This window comes from Acinonyx jubatus, chromosome D1 (assembly GCF_027475565.1).
Source record: "Acinonyx jubatus isolate Ajub_Pintada_27869175 chromosome D1, VMU_Ajub_asm_v1.0, whole genome shotgun sequence".
Lineage (NCBI taxonomy): Eukaryota > Metazoa > Chordata > Mammalia > Carnivora > Felidae > Acinonyx > Acinonyx jubatus.
The window spans coordinates 3,926,105-3,932,500 of record NC_069390.1 but is presented as its reverse complement, the minus strand read 5'-3'; positions in this window follow the sequence as shown (position 1 = coordinate 3,932,500).

The window sequence follows — 6,396 nt, the reverse complement described above, 5'->3', positions numbered from 1 at the left end:
GCACAAATGCATACATGTGCATGCACACACCACACCCAAAGCGTGATCTGGCCCACGGTGAGAAACGGACACCAGGGAAGTCCACGGGAACCACCCGCAAGGGGGACGGCTGAGCTGCTCCCTGACGGAAGAAAGAAAGTTCTAGAGCGTGTGAGGGTGGGACAAGATGCCGAGGAGGAAACATGAGCCAAAAACTCTGATGTCTGGTGTCAGAAATCACAGACTGGAGAGGGGGGCGGAGAACTTTGGGGTGACTGGAGCCCGGGGAGACGCAGGGAGGGCCTTCCGGGGGGCCATTAGGGCCTCGCCGGCGAATGAGCCGTGGCCCGCCGGGGGCAGTGACAACACCAGTAGTTGAGGCAAAGCCCAGCGGGCCCTCTCGCTCCTACCACCGTGGACACGGCGTTCGCTGGGGCGTCCCACACCACCCCCCACCCCGGGGCCCCAGGCCCGGGGCTCCAAGCACCCCCGTGTCTCTGCTCCCCGTTCTTTAATTAGAGGGGCGGGCAAGCCTCTCACTCCTCATTCTCCTCTTTTCGGGGTGGAGATCACAGCCTTTCTGGAGCCTCGATTCCCACGGGGGGGGGGGCGGCGGCGGCCCCGGGAGCACCCCCTCGCCGTCCGGGCGGCCCGAGCCAGCCGCGGGCAGTGCAGGCCGCGGGGCCCCAGCGCTCAGCGTCTGCGCTCACACCCCGGGGTGGGGAGGGATTTCCATGGGGCTTATGGTGATTTATAATGGGAAACCTCCGCCTTCCCCCCACATTGTTCTCCCTGACAGAGGGAAGAAAGAAGGCACTAAATCTCCTCTCATCATAAGTAATGATGAAGCCGGCCGCCCCGGCCCCATGCCCAGTGCCCTCCACCGCGACAAAGTGCTCTATTGTCATCGGTAACATTTTTCTCAAAAAACCTTCAGCCGCGCACAAGGCCAGCGCCATATCCTTAACTGGATCTTCCTCATTGTCTGCGCCCGAGGGAAATGGAATGTGTCAGTCTGAGTGATGCCCCTTCAATACTTTTCAGGAGCCCGCGCTCGGGGCTTTGGCCCGGATAAAGCCGCCCCCACGCTTTCTCAGGCTCCGCGGCCCGGATGAAAGCCGGCCCGCCAGCCGCAGCCACCGCGCCACCTGGCCCACGGGGACGGTGGGCTCGCCTCCCGGGCCGGTGGCTGCCCCCGTGTCCCCAAGTCGGCTCGGGGGTTACCTGGGGGCGGGAGGGCTCGGGCAGGGTGGCGCTGGGCCAGCGGGCCGGGGGAGGGGCTGGGGAGGAGGCCAGGGGTGGGGGATCCCGAGGCCCCGCCAGCCGTCAGATGGGGCCCTGCCCCAGCCGTGCCCCCGGCCCAGCTAGGGGGCCGCGGTTCCCACCTGTTGGAGTCTCGGAGACTTTCAAGAGACCACTTCCTTCACTTGCAAGTTCAAGGCCTGCAAAACCACATCTGGCCAAGTGCGTTCATCCACTCGTTCGTTTGTTTGCTTCACTTTGCCAAGGGCTGGGGGGGGGGGGATGCTGTTACCTGTACCTCCCAGAGGTCAGGGAGGGGCGTCGGCCAGCAGCTTGGGTCCCCCCGACCCCACGCTCACAGCAGTAAATGGAGGGCCCCAGTGCAGGATAAAAACGCGGCCTCGTTCAAGACGAGGGAGACGTTGAGACCTAGGGCGTGGGGTGGTGGCAGGTGGGGAGCAGGCGGGGGGGGCGACCAGTGCAGACGATGGCATGCTCGGCCCTGGGAGAAGCTGTCCTGCTCTCAGCACCCCTCCATTATTTGAGGCCCCGGGTCAGGGCCCTCCTCGCAAGGCCCCTGCCCAACCCGCACAGACTCGCCTCTCCCCGGCCACGTGAGCCCTCAGAGCAGCTGGGGGTGGGGGGGGCCACCGGAGAGCCCCGGGGAGCCTGGTGCACCTCCAGCCTGCCTGTGCTGTGCTGTCACTCCCCGACTGTTGGTGGCTCTTGGTCTCCAGCCCCTCGTCGGTCACTGCAGGGCTCAGTGAGGGCTCCCGGTGGGAAGGGCCTCCCCCAACCCCTCTGTCATCTACATGGGGAAACTGAGGCCCGTGGACAGGCTCTGTCACCCTCGTGAGCTTTATGTCCCCGGAGAAACAGCAGGGCGGGACCCCGGCAGTCCTGGGAGATTGATGGGTCGTGGGGCAAAGTCGGGAGGAGGTGTGCCAGCCCAGGTCTGGAGACGGGAGAGGCAGGGCAAGATCAGCACAGCCCTTCTGCCCCCCGCCCCGGTCCACAGCTGACAGCGGGCACAGGGTGAGCCCGGCCGGCCCAGACGGTCGCCAAACCGTGCCCAGCCTCACTGCCAACGCACAGGCTCGGTGGCTGCTTGAGGTCCTGTGTCCCAGGGTGTTGGCTACACAGATCTTCATTGCAGCTACAGCGCCCGGCAGCGAGGGGGGTCAATGTCCACGTGGTTTCCGTGCTTCCCTCTTTTCTCCAGAGCCGGGCCGATTCTGTGCCCCCAGAAGCCCAGCCCAGGCGCCCTCCCCGGAAGCCTGTCCTGATGGACCAGTCTGCAGGTGAGATGTCCCGGGAGGAGCCCTGCCCTGTGGGCCGGGGTGCGAAATCCCGCTTCGCTGCATCATGCAGCCGCGGTGGGATGGGGCCGGGGGCTGGGAGGGTGTCAGGGTAGGATGGCCCGAGGCTTTGCTGGCCTCCACGAGGACTTTGGAGTTTGTCCCGAAAGCAAACGGGAAACCCCGAGGATGCTGTGGTGGTTTGTCCCCCGACCCCCAAATCTCCCTCTCCTTTGCCACGCGGCTCTGCGTTTCCGCCCACGGGGGGCCGAGAGTGCCTGCCCGCCCCGCGAGGCCGGACTTGGCCATGAGATGCACGGAGGTTTGCAATGTCCCCGTGCAATGTTTCTGCCAATGCACGAGAAGGTGGCCGGTGTCCCACTGGCCCGGGGAGAATGAGGGGCCTCGAGCCGACCCGGAGCCCAGCCTGCGGGGCCCAGCCTGCGGGGCCCAGCCCACTCGCCAGCCCCCAGGCCCCCTCACCCGCCATGCTTGCTGGGCTCACTTCCCAAATAAAGCTCCTTCTTCGTCCGTGCAGCCTGCTGGACCGGAACCCCGTGGACTGGAGGTATGAAACAGCAAGCATCGGTTTCTCCCGGTGCTGGGGGCGGGAAGTGGAAGGTGCTGGCAGACGGAATGCCTGGGGAGGCTCTGCTCCCTGGCTGGCGGACGGTCATTGTGTCACAGGGCAGGGAGCAGAGAGAGAAGCGACTTCTCCGGTGGCTTTTCCCGTAAGGGCACTGATCCCGTGCTGGGGGCCCCGCCTTCATGACGCGCGGGTCCCCCTAGGACCCCACCTCCTAACCTGGGCTGTGGGGACGGTGTTTCTGCCTCCTCCTGAGGGACAGGTAAGGACAAAGAGGGGACACGTGTCATGTGCCTGCCAGCCGGTAGGTGCTCACAGGGCGTAGTTAAGATGCCACAGCCCAAACCTGCGAACATTTCTGGCAGTGATTTCAGGCGGGGGACAGCCCTGAGCTACCCCGCTCCCTCCCCTGGGTGGGGGGTGGGGGGCAGCCCCTGGGCTCCTCTCTGGGTCCTCCCGGGAGCCCAGCCTGGGACAGCAGACACTTCCTGCTGGGGGGTTGGAGCATGTGTCCAGGGCAGGGGGCGGGGAGCAGCCTCCTGGCCACGCGCTGATCTGAGCAACAGCCGCCTCCCCCCAGACCTGCCGCAGGGCTGCCCAAGGCTGTGGCCGTGGCCCCTTCTTCACCCTGCGCCTCCCGCTCGGCCGCCACCCCCTCCCTCCACCCAGACCTCCGGGGAGAGCCGCCTGGGGAGAAGGCCGTCTCTGACGTGGTCCTTCCATACAGAGGGTGGTGGGCCTGTCAGATTGGGCACCCGAATCCAGGGTGATGATAAAACCTGTCCCTCCAAATTAGGCCAGAGCCCCCAGAGCCCTGCTGATTACAGCCAATGCACACCGCGGACAAAGGCCCCAAGCAGGTCCCTGGAGGGTCATTAATACGGATTGAGGCCCATTGTTTCCTCAAATTAGGCCACGGGGGTGCTCCTTGGGGAAGCACAGAGCGGGCAGTCGCACATCCACGGGCTCCTGGGTTCTGGCCTGTGGTCCTCCGACTGCTGATAAAGACACCAGGCCGTTCCCGGGCTTGAGTCCCTGCTGCAGGGGCGCGGGATGGAAAAGTGACCGTGCCGGCCAGTCAGAATTCCTGACTCCCGTGGAGGGTTTCCACCTGCCGCACCCCTCGGGCCGCGGGCCGCACTGTTTACAGTTTATAACGCAGCCTTCGTCCGTTCTCTCCTTTGAGCTTTGCAACGGGTCATTTGGGTCCCGTGACGTTCAGTGACGACTTGCCCCAGGTCACGCAGCCTATGAGAGGCAGGTGAGCCCGGAACTCAGGCAGCGGCACCCCCCCTGCCCCCCGCCCCCAGGACGCAATGCCCAGGACCCCGAACCAGGACCCGGACGCGTGGACCTAACTCGGTGTGTCCACGGCAAGAGCTCGAGTCAAGGTTGGAAGGATGACCCCGGCCCCGCCCTCACCTAGCTTCTGGTGCCGCGGGGTCAGAAAGACGTGTAGCTAGCACGCCAGCCCCCAGCCGGCTGAACCCAGGCCGGGTGAGGGATCTCAGATTGGGGGGGGGGGTTGCCCAGAGGAGCTGGCCCTCAAAGCTGCCCCGGAGATTTAACGGGCAGGATGTGGGGACAGCAGGGCACCTCCATCTTCTGTGGGGCCCAGTGCACCATGAAAATGCAGGCTGCTTGCTCCAAAGTGATCAGAGCATTAAACCAAAGGTAAGGCCTTTTTGAGCGTGGGGCCCTGGTGCCCTGGTGAGGGGTGGGGGGGGTGGGGGTACGTCAGCGCTCATTCAACACGGGTCTGAATGCACCTGCTTCAGGCCGGATACAATCCCTAAGCCCCTGGAGCTCTGACCCGACGAGCTGTGTGCGGCTCTCGGCAAACAAATACCGAGTGCTTACAGATGGTGCAACCGCCCTGAAGGAAATGACCTCCCAGGTGAGGTAGGTGGCCACTGGGGGTGGGGCTCTGAGGGTGACCCTGAGAGCCGGCCTGACACTAAAGCCTGGATGCCCCCTTCACCCCCGAGCGCTGGTATGCGAGTTTAGCCACGCTCACTGCCCCAAGAGGGGTCCCTGGCTGCCCCTCTCCCAGAGGCGGGCAGAGGAGGGGACTAGAAGGTGACTTAGTGTGCCAGGCCACGCGGTGAGCGAGGCTGGAACCAGCAGCGGGTTCACACCGCTGGCCCAGGCCCTTCCCCGGGCCCAACCCTGACCTTGTCCCAGGACCCTGCGGGCTTCCGCAGGAGTCTACACCGGTCTGGAGAGGAGCTCAGGTCCCCTGGGTAGGCGGCTGCAGGCTTCAGGGGCACCTAGAGCCCTTGACACGCTGGAAAGAAGCTCCTTGGTCAGCTCTGCAGGGATCCTCTCGGACTGTCTGTCTCCCTTTCTCTGAATCTCTGAGTCTGGGGCAAATTCAAAGTCCCCTGAAAGCCTCCCACCCTCGGGCCTCAGCTGAGGCTGAGTCGGGCGCCCTAAACACGCTTCACAGTGAGACAGCTAGGAAGGGTTGTGCATCTGGCCACTCCCACTGGACTCCCAGGTCCCGCCAGGGCCACCACCCCCGACACTGACCCCAGCCAGGCTGGGAGAGAAACGGGTCTGCTGTGCGACCTACGGCGACACCACGGTGAGTGTGCGTCGGCCCCCTTTTACAGAATGAGCTTGGAGAGGTCAGGGTCGTCAAGGCACCGCTGGTGCCTGCAGTAGCATTGAGTCTAGCGTTCCCAGGGGAGCCACCCGGCCCAGGAGACGGCCAGGTCCTCGGGGCACCCGTGTGCCTCGTGCAGGTGGCCCAGGGTCCGGTGCCCGACAGCCTCCAGCATGCCCATGCTGAGCACAGCTTCGGCTCCTACAGTCCTCCGAGAGTCCCATTTTATGGGTGGGGAAACTGAGGCAGAAGGGGGCTGTCACTCATCCAAGGCCACAACGTATGCCACAGGCAGGCAGTCAGGCTCCAGGATCCGCTGTCCGTGCTGTGCTGCCTCTTCTGGTGGGGTTTGCAATGATTTTCCCGGCTCATTTTGGGAGCTCAGAGGTCACGCCCTGGGTGAGAGGCCAAGAACCGAAAAGTCCATAGCCCCCCTCGCCCCTCGTGGCCCCCTGGTCACCCCAAGAGGCCGATGCAGCTCACAGAGGCCAAGGAGCTATTCTGAACCAGCCCTGTGTGGGCTGAGGGGCCCACAGATACAGAGGCCCATGGGGGCAGGTGGCAGGAACAGACCCAGAAGCTCCTGTCTCGTGACTCTAATGCCTGTGACAGTGCTGGTCCCTGCAGGGGAACCAAGCCCAGAGGGGCTGCAGAGAACTCTGTAGAGGGGGCCCCCCAGGGCA